Genomic DNA, 14,841 nt, shown 5'->3' with positions numbered 1-14,841 from the left:
TTGTGTGTGTGAATTCCCTGAGTCAGGGTAGTCTCAGCAGGGTCTTGTCACAGCAGGTGAGTGTATATACAGTGCCTTCAGAAAGTATTCACCCACTGGAATGTTGTCGCATTTTGTTCCCATTACACCTCCACATTTTAACACATTGAAATATTTTTTCCTCGTTTTAAGAACACTAAATTCAACACATTTATGAATCAAAAATATTTTTTATTCAAGAAAATTTGTTTTTCAAAATGAAAGATTTACATTTCTCATTTACAAAAGTATTGTATTACAAGAGATTGTTTGTGTCTGCAGTTTCTCCCATTTCCGCCAAAGAGCTCTGTCAGTGTTGGAGCTGGCCACTTTTGGTCACTTTTCTGACAATCACCATTCTTGTCTGGTTGCTCAATTTGGTAGGAGGGCCTGATCTTAGTAGTGTCTGGGTTGTGCCATGTTTTTTCTATTTAGTTACAATGGGATTTAACGGTGCTCCTAGGAAGGTTCAAAACTTTGCCAATCTTTTTATAACCTTCTCCATTTTTTTTCCTCCTAACAACTTCATCTCAAAGTTCCAAAGGTAGCTCCTTGGTCTTAATGACAGCAGGACTGATCTGATCTGCTGTTTCAGTTGTGAGACCTCACAGTCAGTGATATCTATTGTGCAATCAAGCAATTGAACACCGGTGAATTTGAAATGAACACAGGTGTACCTTGTTAATGTATTTAGTGTGATCTCTCAAGATAATTGACCCAAATTATGTTGTTAAAACAAAGGGAGTGAATACTTATCAATTAAGTAATTTTCCATTTTTATTTTTAATAGATGTCTTCAGAATTATAAATACTTAATTTAATTTTAACATTATAGAGAATTGCTTCTACAGGAGTGGAAAAAAACATTTAAATATGATTTAATTTGACTTTGCAACACAGCAGAATGAGAAATAAACAATGGGGTGTGAGTACTTTCTGCAGGCACTGTATATATAGCTTGTCCTGTCTTGTTCCAAAAAATAGTTGCATTAAAAAAAATATAAGTATAAATAACGGTGCCAAAATAGATTTTTTTTTATTAAAAGAGATTCATACAGTATCTTAATCTTTATTATTTACCCTTTATTGCATAAATATTTATTGTATTTGATATATATGCTCTCTTATCCACATAAATTAAACTCCGTGACAAGAACTATTTCTGTTTTAGTCAAATGTAAATAAGAGTATAGTCAAAATTTAACTGACCAGTTGAACTCAAAATTGGGTGACTACAAAGTGACTATGACTAATAGACATCTTGGGAACAAGTAAAGGTTTGTTCCATGCTGAAAAGAGAAGAAAATAAATGTTTAGGCTGTGGATGTCACATGCTGACACATCTACCCACTTGAACTAAAAAACATTTTAGTTGACTTGACTTAGACTATGATTAAATAAAAAACCTGGTGACTAAATTAGTGTTTTTAAGTCACCTGACTGGAACTCTTCCCTTACTGACTGTAGCTGAATGGTCTGTCTCCTGTGTGAATGCGCTGGTGCTTTTTTAAGTCATGCGATTGAATAAAACTCTTCCCACACTGACTGCAGATGAACGGTCTCTCTCCTGTGTGAATGCGCTGGTGGGCTTTTAAGCTACGTGACTGACTAAAACTCTTCCCACACTGACTGCATCTGAATGGTCTCTCTCCTGTGTGAATGCGCTGGTGGGTTATTAAGCTACTTGACCGACTAAAACTCTTCCCACACTGACTGCAGCTGAACGGTCTCTCTCCTGTGTGAATGCGCTGGTGCTTTTTTAAGTCATGTGATTGAATAAAACTCTTCCCACACTGACTGCAGCTGAATGGTCTCTCTCCTGTGTGAATGCGCTGGTGCTTTTTTAAGTCATGCGATTGAATAAAACTCTTCCCACACTGACTGCAGATGAACGGTCTCTCTCCTGTGTGAATGCGCTGGTGGGCTATTAAGCTACTTGACTGACTAAAACTCTTCCCACACTGACTGCAGCTGAATGGTCTCTCTCCTGTGTGAATGCGCTGGTGGGTTATTAAGCTACTTGACCGACTAAAACTCTTCCCACACTGACTGCAGCTGAACGGTCTCTCTCCTGTGTGAATGTGCTGGTGTGATTGTAAGTGGCTTTTCAGACTAAAACTCTTTCCACACTGACTGCAATTGAATGCTCTCTCTCCTGTGTGAATGCGCCGGTGGGCTATTAAGCTACTTGACTGACTAAAACGCTTCCCACACTGACTGCAGCTGAACGGTCTCTCTCCTGTGTGAATGCGCTGGTGGGTTATTAAGTTACTTGACTGACTAAAAGTCTTCCCACACTGACTGCAGCTGAACGGTCTCTCTCCTATGTGAATGTGCTGATGTTGTTTTAATAGGTGCAAGTGACTAAAATTCTTCCCACAATGACTACATCTGAAAGGTCTCTCTCTTGTGTGAAGGTGCTGGTAGGGCTTTGAAATGCTAGACTGACAGAAACGCTGCTTCTCCCTGTGCCGTAATGGCAGTTTGTCCACTCCATCTGAGCAAGGCCTTGAGTGATTCTTCCTCATCCTCTGATTGTGCTGGGGTCTCTTATTCTGCCAATGCTCCATGGAATGGTCTTGCTCTGGGTGCTGAGGTTTGTTTCCTCCACCATGTCCTTCAGTGTGCTGCTCAGCAGAGTGAATCATCCGGGGCTCGTTCTCCAGCTCTCTGAGACTAAAACTGTCTAATTCATTCCGTTGTTCCCCTCTTTGCCCAAGAACAGACATACTCTCCAGTTCATTAAAACTTTTAACAATTTTCTCAGTAACCAGATTATTAAACCTGTGTGTAAAGCCATCAGATACTAAGGTATCATATGATTGTTTGAGACTCTGCAATGACAGTCTCTCCAGTTGAACAGAACAAGGCCTAATTATCAAGCCCTGTAGGAGCTGCTGTTGCTCCTCCCTGTACTGACTCCTCTCTGTGTGCTGTGACTCAGTACTGTTCTCTTCACCAGGTACATCAGTTTGCTGCTCTGCAGCGTCAATCAACTTGGACTCCATGCCCTGCTCTGTAAGATTTAAAACATCCAGTTCTTCACTGTGCTCTCGTACAGAGACACAGCCCAGCTCATTACAACCTTGTGTAATATTGTTTGAGTCCAGATTATTAATCTTCTCTATAAAATCATCATATACTAAGAGCCCAGGCGTCTCACGCTCGGGCTCTGTCTTCATCATGGGCACAGAATCCTCGACACTCTGCCTGCTCTCTGTGTGCTGCTCACTGAGTGTCTCTTTCCCTTCTGCAACAGTGAGCTCTCTCTCCTGCATCAAACTGGAGCCCCACTCCTCCTCACTGTGCTGCTGTTCAAGAGGAGCCATTTCCCCAGCGTCCGAGAGAGCACTGGTCTCTGTGCCTGTAAATACAGGACAAGAAAACAAGACCTTTATAATAATAATAAACTTTATTTTATATAGCACCTTTAAAGGTGGCTTCTCAAAGCACTTTACAGAAGGCCAACAACATAAAATACACAATATAAGCACGATGAGAATACACAGTTAGACGAGTCAGTAGATGGTGGTACTAAGTCCAGTAGGAGCAGAGGGGTAAAGAACAGATAAATAAAGGCTCTTCTGAAGAAGAAGGTTTTGAGTCTGGATTTGAAGAAGCTTAGAGAAAGTGACTCTGATATCCTTGGGGAGAAAGTTCCAGAGCTTGGGGCAAAACAGAAGGCCATGTCACCCATAGAGTGTAGAAGGACTGGGGGACAAATAGTTGAACACAATTAGAAGAGCGAAAGTTGTGAGGTGGGGAGTAGGGCGATAACTCAGACAGGTACTGAGGTGCCAAGCCACAGAGAGCCTTATAGGTAAGCAGGAGGATTGTTAAGTCGACACGAAACTTGACAGGAAAGCAGTGCAAGGATAGGAGTAATATGAATACTTGCACTAGACAAACTGGAAATTACAGCATATTAACACTGCACTTACAGAGATGGGTAAATAAAAACACACTGACTGGGCATAACAGTACATTAACACTGCACTGAGAGGGGTAAATAGATACATACTGACTGGACACTGCAGCATATTAGCACTGCACTGAAAGGGGTTAATACAGACATGCTGACTGGACACTATAGTACATTAACACTGCACTGAGAGAGAGAGGGGTTGATTCACACACACTGACTTCACACTACAATATATTAACACTGCACTGAGAGAGAGGGGTGAATACAGACAGACTGACTGGACACTACAGTACATTAACACTACATTGAGAGAGAAAGGGGTTCATACAGACACACTGACTGGACACTACAGTACTTTAACACAGCACTGAGACAGAGGCATTTTTACAGCCACGGACAAACACTGCTCAGAGAAGGGGGGTAAATACAGACAGACTGACAGACAGGACACTACAGTACATTAGCACTGCACTGAGAGAGAGGGGTTAATACAGACACACCGACGACACTATAGAACATTAACACTGCACTGAGTGACAGGTTAATACAGACATGCTGACTGGACACTACAGTATATTAACACTGCATTGAGAAAGAGAGGATTAATACAGACACACTGCCTGCATATTATAGTACTTTAAAACTGCACAAAAAGAGGCGGGTTAATACATACACACTGACTGGCCACTACAGTACATTAACACTACACTGAGACAAAGAGGGGTTCATACAAACTCACTGACTGGACACTCCAGTATATTAACACTGCACTGAGAGAGAGAGGGGTTGATTCACACACACTGACTGCACACTACAATATATTAACACTGCACTGACAGAGAGGGGTTAATACAGACACACTGACTGGACAATACAGTACATTAACACAGCACTGAGAGAGAGAGGGGTTAATACAGGCACACTGACTGGACAAGACAGTACTTTGTAACACTGCACTGAGAGAGAGGGGGGGTTAATACATACACACTGACTGGACACTACAGCACATTAACACTACACTGAGCGAGAGAGATCATTCAATCTTTATTGACAGAAAAAATAAACAAAGTATGAATCTTGATTCTTAGAACCCCACCTTAAGAATTATTAAAATAAAATCATAATTGGAATATTAATTTTTTATTCACAATCCTGCACGTTTCCAAAACACCAACGCTTTTCAGATGTTCCACGGTCATTATGAGATAATATAAAACATATATTCTAACAACATCCTGCTCTTCACCAACCCTTCAAACATCCTCACCAAGTCTACAGACCCAGAAGCAGAGATCTTATTTTTCAGAGTCTTATAGATGGTGAGTTTGGCCTGGCCCAGTAGAAAGTTGGCGAGGAGGGTCTGAGTTTTCCCTTTTCTCGTATGACCCACCCCGAACATGAAAATAATGTCACTGAAGGCCAGGTCAAGGTTGATGAAGAGCCAGATCAACACGGCAAACATGGGCGACAGGTGGGGGCAGGCACTGTAGTAGTGGAACACCGTCTCCCTCTGAGCGCAGAAGGGACAGGCCCCTCTTATAATAATAATAATAATAATAAACTTTATTTTATATAGCGCCTTTAAAGGTGGCTTCTCAAAGCGCTTTACAGGATGACAATAACAATAAATAAGAAGACTACAACAATAAATAAGAAAATTTCACAAGACAGGACACAATTATAATTACAACAATACAACAATAACAATAGAGGAGACTGTGGAAGATGGTATTAAGAAGAGCAGAGGGGTGAAGAATGGAACCAGTTAAGTAAAGGCTTTTCTGAAAAGGAGGGTTTTGAGTCTGGATTTGAAGGAGTTTAGAGAAGGTGACTCTCTAATATCGTTGGGCAAGGAGTTCCAGAGCTTGGGGGCATAGCAGGAGAAGGCCCTGTCGCCCATACAATGTAGACGGGCTTGGGGGACAGTAAGGAGGGCAGAATTTGAAGAGCGGAGGTTGCGAGGTGGGGAGTAGGGCGATAAAAGTTCAGACAGGTATTGAGGTGCCAAGCCATGTAAAGCCTTGTAGGTGAGCATGAGGATTTTAAAGTCTACGCGGAATTTGACCGGAAGCCAGTGCAAGGACTCCAGGATAGGAGTAATGTGAACACTTGCACTAGATCTGGTCAGGATTCTGGCTGCTGAATTTTGGACATACTGCAGCTTGTTCAGAGTAGATTTAGATACCCCAGGGAGCAGAGCATTGCAGTAGTCAATTCGAGAGAATACAAATATGTTGATCAGCTTTTCAGCCACAGTTAATGATAGCATAGGGCGTAGTCTTGCGATATTTCTAAGGTGAAAAAAAGATGTTTTGACAGTATGCTGTACATGTGGGTCGAATGTTAAGCCAGAATCGAATATAACCCCAAGGTTTTTCAATTTTGATTGGAGCTCAAGTACAGAGCCATCTACAGACAGGGTTACAGGACTGGCTTTACGAAGTTGATGGGGGGTACCAATAAGCATGACTTCAGTCTTGTCACAGTTAAGATGAAGGAAGTTTTGAGTCATCCAAATTTTTATGTCAGAGATGCAATTAGATAGAATAGAGACAGCCACATCAGTGTCGGGTTTGGTATGGATGTATATTTGAGTATCGTCAGTGTAAAAATGAAAGCTGAGGCCATGTGATCTTAAAAGCTGACCAAGTGGGAACATGTAAATGCTGAAGAGCAAGGGGCCCAGTATTGAGCCCTGAGGGACACCAGACTTGACAAGACCAATTTCAGACCTGTACCCATTGAGAGAGACAAAGTGACAGCGATCAGTGAGGTAAGACTTAAACCATTTGAGGGCAGTGTCAGAGACTCCAAACACAGTCTCGAGACGAGAAAGCAAGATGTTATGGTCAACAGTGTCAAAGGCAGCACTGAGATCAAGAAGGATGAGTATGGAAAGAGAACCAGAATCAGAAGCTATTAGGAGATCGTTGGTGACTTTGACTAGGGCGGTTTCTGTGCTGTGAAGTTGACGGAAGCCAGATTGGAGGGGTTCGAAAAGGTTGTTTGTCATGAGGTGGTTATGTAACTGAAGTGTGACAGCACGTTCTAGAATTTTAGAGAGAAAGGGTAAGTTGGAGATGGGGCGAAAGTTGTTAAGATTGTCGAGAGCCATGTTAGGCTTCTTTGGCACTGGGGTAATAGCAGCAGTTTTGAGGACCGTTGGTACAATGCCGGTGCTCAAGGATTCATGTATTATATTGAGGACAATGGGACAGAGAGAAGAGAAACAGGACTGGAATAAAGTGGTGGGAATGGGATCTAAAATAGATGTGGTGGGTTTCATGCGCGTAACTAGTTTGTTTAGGGATGCTGAGTCAAGAAGAGAGAAGCCAACGTCACACAACTCCACCACCTGATGGTGTCCAGCTCTTGTTGAGGGGAAATCTGTAGAGGTTACCCCAGGCAGGCTGGACACCATCTGGCACCCCCAGACGAGCCCTCCAGGGAGTGTCAGGGAGTGCAGACAGCTGGGCCTGATGTCTAGATGTTACAACTAGTCTATACAGACACTTCCCCTCAACACCAGCTAGAGACCTCTCCTCTGAAGCAAGGGACTCAAGGAGAGATCCTGTCGGCCAGGGACTGAGTGCAGGAGACACTAGCAGACCACGGAAAGGAGGCTGTGTGGTTGGAAGGTGGCGTTCCTCAAACAGACCCTGGACTAGCAGCATCTCCTCAAGAGGCAGAGCAGAGCAGAGCGAAGCTGACTAAGAAACCTGTCCACACACCGCCCCGAGTGTAGTCCCAGAGCATCGCATGCCCACTCCATGCTGCGCCAGCAGTCCTGATCCACGTCAAGCAGGTGGTGGAGTTGTGTGACGTTGGCGCGGACCAGTCTGCCAGTAAAGTCCAAGGAGCGGCCCAGTTCTGTGTCCATTCACGGATTGTGTACTAGCGGCTCTCAGAGTGTCCAGTATAGACTGGGCTGCTCCTCTTCTCTCCACACGTGCAGATGCCGCCAGGCTTTCAGGAGACTACGCTGGAAAGGCTGCAGTGGAGACAGGTCAACCCTGCTGGTGTCCATCAGGAAGAGAACAGAGTCGATCCCGAGGTGTCCTGCTAGATGCAACAGGGTGAAGGTCAGCTCCCTCCAGGACAGCGAGGCCGGGCCGAACAGCAGCTTCTGTACTGCCTGCAAACGAAAGGCGTCCACCCGGCTCCGGATGTCAACGAGTCCTTGTCCTCCGTCCTCTCTGGGCAAATAGAGGACACCCCTCCACTGCCAGTGCAGTCCATCCCAGAAGAAGTCGAGAAGCGTGGCCTGCAGCTCCTCAATCAGTCCAGCTCGTGGCTCCAGGCACAGCAGGCAATGCCACAACATTGAAGCCACCAGGGTGTTGACAATCAGAACCCGGCCTCTGTAGGAGATCTGGGGGAGCAGCCAGCGCCAGCGGTCCAGGCGACCTTTCACTTTTTCGAGGAGCCCCTCCCAGTTCTTCCTCACACTGGCCTTGTCCCCCAGGTACACCCCCAGGTAGTTGAATCCCCCTCTGGTCCTGCTGAACCTCTCTGGCAAGACTGGGGGACCCGTCTCACTCCACTCTCCCAGGAGTAGGGCGCTACTCTTGGCCCAGTTTACTTTGGCTGATGATAGCCACTGAAAATCATTCAAAGTTGTCTGTAGCGCCCTGACATCCTGTTCTCCTCCGACCACGACCATGATGTCATCAGCGTATGCCAAGATCTTGACAGTAGAATCGGAGCAGCCCGGGATGGACAGCCTCTTGATGACCCGGCGCAGCTGATGTAGCAGAGGTTCAATAGCAAGGGAGTATAGCATTCCTGAGAGTGCACAGCCCTGCCTGACTCCCCTCTGCACTGGAAACTTAATGTCACACAGGTCCCCATTCTTAGGCAGCAGGGTGACAACAGCTCTCCTGCAGCTCAGTGGCAGGTCCCCCTGCTCCAGACTTTCCGAGAACACATCCAGCAGGTCAGGTCCCAGCACGGCCCAGAAGGCACAGTAGAATTCGGCCGGCAAGCCATCAAGGCCAGGGGTCATACCATTACTCAAGACACTGAGTGCAGTGGAGAACTCCTCCAGGGATAGAGGCCTCTCCAGCCATGCACTCTCCTCTTCGGGGACCTGTGAAAGGTCTTCAAAGAACCTGCATGTGCAGACCGAGTCCTCACTTGCCTCGCTGGAGAAGAGCGTCTTGTAGAACTACATGGTCCTCTCCTGGATCTGCCCGGCCTCGTGCAGCTCCTGCCCTGTCTCCGAGCGCAGGCAGAGGCTCTGCCTGCTCTGGCCCGGTTTCTTCTCTAGGCCAAAGAAGTAGCGAGTTGGGGCGTCTACCTGTGATGCACTCTGAACCCTAGATTTTATTAGAGCTCCCTGCACTTTTGTGTCCAGATGGCCAATGAGTAATCCTTTTGGATGTGGAGGTCATCAATTAGTCTCCTGTCTGCACGACACTCCAGAGCCTGGTGGAGCTCCAGAATGTCTCTCTCCAGAGCCTTCATGGACTCACGGATACCTCTCGTGACAATTCCAGTGTACTGCTGGCAGAACTGGCGAATCTGCACCTTCCCAATATCCTACCACTGCCGCAGGGAGACAAAGTGGGCTTTCTGACTCCTCCACTGCTACCAGAAGAACAGGAGGCAGTCACAGAAGTGAGCATCGTCAAGCAGTTGGGTATTAAAGTGCCAGTAGGCACTGCGGGACCTCACTGATGGGACGACGACTGTGCAGATGGTGAGACAGTGGTCCGACAGGCCCACTGGACAGATGGGAGTACTGCTTGACGATCCTGTAATGATGTTTACGGCAGTAGATGCGGTCCAGCCTGGCCAGAGAGAGGGTATTCCCCTTGACCTGGGCCCAGGTGTACTGCCTCGTGTCCCCATGACATCTCCTCCAGATGTCAGTGAGGTCAGATTTAAAGATTTAACAAGGATCCTGCGCAGCTTCCTGGCCGACAGGCCATGTGGCTCTCCATGATTCCTGTGTAATTCCTGTCCAGTGTGCTGCTCTCTGTGCAGTTAAAATCACCCCCCAGGAAGACCAGCTCTTCAGGCTGGCAGGTCACCAGCGCATTTTCAAGCTCCCTGAAGAAGGTGACCCTCTCCCCACCATCTGTGAATGCATAAATGTTAATAAAAACAAAGGTTTTCTTCCTGTAAACTACTCGCATGAGTAACAGGCGACCTTTCACAACCTCATGGACAGCGATAGAGAGGGGCTTGAACCCCACAGAGAACAGCATCGTGACCCCCGTGCTCACAGGGGACCCATGATTGTACACAATGTCCCCCTGCCACTCCCGCTGCCAGGCAATGATGTTGGTGTCGGTGCGGGTCTCCTGCAGGAACGTCACATGCAGGCTGTTTTCTTTGATGACCTCCAACACCTCAGCTCGCTTCAAAGCCCTCCAGCACCCATTGGTGTTCAAACTCCCTATTCTAATGCCGCCCATGCTTGCGGAAAAGAAAAAAAGAAACAACATAAAACACGAACAGACACATAGCACGCAGAAGGATAGTGATGTGATGTAAGAGACGGGACTCATTCGTGCTGAGGTGCATTCCGCGGTCCTGCCCTGATCTTACCCAATAAGCTCTTCAGGCGCCATCTCTCTTGATCGCTGAAGTCATTCGCACCTGTGCCTTTTCAGATGGTGCGTCGCGGAGAGGACAAAGAGCTCAGTATTGGGGAAAAAAGTCCTCGACCACAGTTCCCCTCTTACCTTTAGTCTTCTCTAAGAACTCCCTAATGCTCTGGAAACTGTAGCCTACTCTGCAGCTCTGCCGGGCCGAGGAGCCCGAGGCAAGAGAGGAGGTGTCTGTGAAGCCACCCTCGTCATCGTCGCTCACGGACTCCGAGAAGCTCCAGGCGGCGATGGCGAGGACACTCCAGCGCGTCCTCACTCTCGCAGTGTCGGAGACACTCGCGGCCCCCGGGCTGGCGACAGAGCCGCCCTCCACCGAGCTCTCTGTGCTGTGCTTTTTCTGCACCACACTCTGCACAGATTTTTTCGTGCGCTTTCTCCACGGCGTCTTAAAACCATCGTCTATTTTTCCGGATGTTACTTCATTTCCTCCCCACACCGTGTCTACAGTTTTTGCTGGCACTTGTGACGAGTTTTCCTCCATCGGTGTCACTGCCTGCTTTCTCTCTCCCTGACTCTCCTGAGCAGCGGGGCTCTGCAGCTCCCCTGCTCCGCCAGTGCTCGTATCTTGCTCCCCGGTGTGGGGAGCTCCCATCTGAGGGCTGAGGTGGTCCACTCTTTGCTATCTGTTCTCCTGCATGGGACACCACCAGCTCGGCTCACCTGCCCCCTCCAGCAACCTCCTCTCCTGCACCCCGGCTGTGGGCTCTGCCTCCCTGCTGCCTCCCTGCACTGCTCCACTCCCCGCTGCCTGACGCTGTCTCCTGGCCTCCTGTGCACCCTGGGGCTGAGGCTCCCTGCCCATCTCGTCCTCCACCTCCAGGCAATTCTTCACCACATGCCCCTCGCTCCCGCACCTAAAGCACTTCGTCAATTCCGAAGTCACGAATACAACATAATCACAGGTGTCAATCCGAAATTTAAGATCCACATTGATCTCTTCCATGGGTTTTTTTTAAGATCACGTAGACTTGTCTTCGGAAAGAGATGACATGCTTCAGCTGAAGTGCCCTGCAGCCCAGAGGGACCTTCCTGATCGGAGAGACCACCAGTCCGTAACGGGACAGCTCCCTCTACAGCAGCTCGTTCCTCATGAACGGAGGCACATTGGAGAGGGTGATCTTCCGAGCTGGGGCCACGAGAGGCAGCACCGGGGTGAAGGTGCCGTCCAGGATGGCCCCCTTTACCACTAGGGCATTTGCCAGATCAATAGATTGCAGGAAAATAACTATCCCTCCACTCATGCGGGAAGCGGACTTGATGTTCCTACAGCTCACAACCTCCCCGACCGCAAGAACACACCTCTCCAGAGGACAGAACTCCACAGGGGAAATTTTCACTCCATGGCGCTGTGTTAACTTCTAAAATGAGAAGTCTGGAGGATCAGAGCCTCCAGAACTGGCCATGGTATGAAAATAAACCCAGTTTTCCCCAAAAAAAAGACAGAAAAAAACACAAAACCAATGAAGAAACACGGCCACATGATTCAAACACAGAGAGAGAGAGGGGTGAATACAGACACACTGACTGGACACTACAGTACATTAACACTGCACTGAGAAAGAGAGAGGTTAATACAGACACACTGACTGACTGGACACTACAGTGCATTAACACTGTACTGAGACAGAGGGCTTTATACAGACACGGACAAACTGGAAATTACAGCATATTAACACTGCACTGAGAGAGGAGTTAACAGACATGCTGACTGACTGGACACTACAGTACATCAACACTGCACTTAGAGGGGTGAATACAGACACACTGACTGGACACTACAGTACATGAACACTGCACTGAGAGAGAGAGGGCTTAATACAGGCACACTGACTAGACACTACAGTACATTAACACTTTATACAGACAAGGACAAACTGGAAATAACAGCATATTAACACTGCACTGACAGAGAGGGGTAAATACAGCAATACTGACTGGACACTCCAGTACATTAACAATGCACAGAGAGAGGGGTTAATACAGGCACACTTACTTCACAGTACAGTACATAAACAATGCACTAAGAGAGAGAGGGATTAATACAGACACAGTGGATTAATATTCCAGAGGAGTTAATACAGACACAGACCTCACCAGTGAGGAAGTTATAGACACTGGTTTTAAACACACACACATACTCCGACTTCATACACGTCACCACACTGACCTGACAACAGTTTCATGTCCATTTCTTCTTTTATTTCTGCAGTGACTTCACAGGGAAGCGTCTGGGTACCCTGATCTCCTCTTACTCCCAAATCCTTCTCCAACAGCTGCAATCTCCACTTCAAGCTCTCGTTTTCCTTCTTCAGCTGCGCCATTTCACTCCCGACACTGTCCTCCACACACTGTGTGATTTTAAACACGGCCCGTCCCACCAGGACCTGGGAGATATTGCGGAGTTTGTCTTCAAACTCGTTCTCAGAGTCAGACATCCTGTTTCCAAAAACTTCTGACACTTCATACACGATCGATTTGAGCAAAACGTGCATGAACGAGTCAAGCTGGATTTGCAGATTTAACAAGCACTCCGCCATTCTTCTTCAGAGTCGATCAGAAACAAAGGCTGACTTGCGATGTTTAAACAGAACAGCTTCTTTATTTTTATTCTTCACAGATTCTGTTGTCAGGGCTGTGCTCTGTTCAAGCATAAACACAGTTGACAAGATGCTACGTTTTCAGTAACTGAAGTTATAAAAAAAAACTTTCTTCTTTATAGAAAGAAAATCATTCAAGCACCCACGGGTATGCTGGGTAGCGCCGTGTGATGACGTCATTCGTTAGCGCGGCCGCGGCTTCAAAACAATCGAGAAGTGGAGCTGAGAAAGAGGAGTTTCTGCAGCCGGATATAAACTTAACTGCACCTCCTAGCGCCACCTAGTCAAGAGGAGTGAATCACCTGCGACTTGCACCGTTCGTAAGTGTGAATTTTGTGAAACGGAACAGATTTATTGTTTTGCCCTTCCACAACGAAAACGTCTCCCTTTGCAGGTTTTAGGTTAAAGAAAAAAAAATGCTGACATATTCTTCCTAGCTGGCAGTATTAATCCTGCACCATAAGCAAGTATTTCATATTTCGCAAATTGTATGAATTTCTCGAAAAATACGTTGTTCCAAGAAAGGAAATAAATACTTCCATTAACAAAATCAAGCCATATGTGATTGTCCTTAATTATACATTCTGTATGACAAGACAGGAAGAAAGGCACCTCAGGATTTCGGACACAGGATCTCCTGTATATTGAAAGAAGTTTTAACCATCTAGCAGTTTACATGTCCAAGGAGCTCAATGTGCTTGAAGCATTTGTTACGTTGGAGTATTCTGGACACAAATCAGTGCCTGCTTGTATTTCTGTGTTTTTTTAATTTTACAGAAAGTTTAAATGTGACTTTGAAGGCATTATAATTCACAACCTTGTGAAAATGGTTGTCCATAATTGTTGATTATGTTTGATTAACAGACAAAATATGACAATCCCTCTGCTGAGCATATACTTTATTTTCCTGATGTAACAGATCTTAACAAGAGGGCAAAGTAAATACAATAATTAGCATCTAATTAAATGCAATACCAAATGCAATCTCTTTCCATCTTAAGAGCAAGCGTTCACATGATACATCAATTCAATTTTTTTCCCCAAAAAGTGTCTATTGTGGGACAAATACTCAGGAACTCGCTATAAATTATCATCTTGTACCAATTTATTTATGTATATCAGAATCGATGGTGCTCCAGATGATGCTGGAACTCACAATCTCAACATGACTCTGCTGTATAAGTACGCTGACCTATTGTGCCGCAGTGGAGAGCAGTGTGAGTTGCTCTCCTCACACAGAATGACGCTGCACAATCAGGGTGAAACAAGCAGGGTCTCGGCTGTGGATCCATCTTCACATGAGGGAAAGGGACAGTAATACAGCAAGGAAAAGACAGGAGAAGACACTAAAAGAAATGTGCTCACTGCAAAGGATTCCTGTGGAGGACATGACGGGAAAGGGAGAGGGCATGAGGCTCATGTACAGGGGGATCATGAGGTGTGTCAGGGTGAATGGTTCCCTCACGATCTTCTTTCCCGTGACCAGGTAAATGTGCCAGGGTTGCCCTCTGTCTGCCCTGCTCTACTCCTCAGTGGCTGAGCCCTTGGGCCTGGCAATTCTCAGGAAGGAGGGGGTGCACAGGGTTGCCTTGCCTGGGGGCGCTGCCACCTCACTGATCTATTAATATGCCAACGACACCATAGGTGGTGCAGGCCTACTGCACTGCCTCGGGCACCAGGGTAA

The 14,841-nt window shown here is 46.5% G+C and overlaps 1 pseudogene; it reads right to left on the bottom strand.

Annotated features, from left to right (window-relative positions):
- Positions 1-189: 189 nt before the first annotated feature.
- On the bottom strand, positions 190-13,280 carry LOC138242775 (uncharacterized; annotated as a pseudogene).
- Between the last annotated feature and the right edge of the window lie 1,561 nt (positions 13,281-14,841).

The sequence above is a fragment of the Lepisosteus oculatus genome, chromosome 14 (assembly GCF_040954835.1).
Source record: "Lepisosteus oculatus isolate fLepOcu1 chromosome 14, fLepOcu1.hap2, whole genome shotgun sequence".
Classification (NCBI taxonomy): Eukaryota; Metazoa; Chordata; class Actinopteri; order Semionotiformes; family Lepisosteidae; genus Lepisosteus; species Lepisosteus oculatus.
The sequence above is the reverse complement of the archived record's forward strand: the minus strand, read 5'-3'. Positions and strand labels throughout refer to the sequence as shown.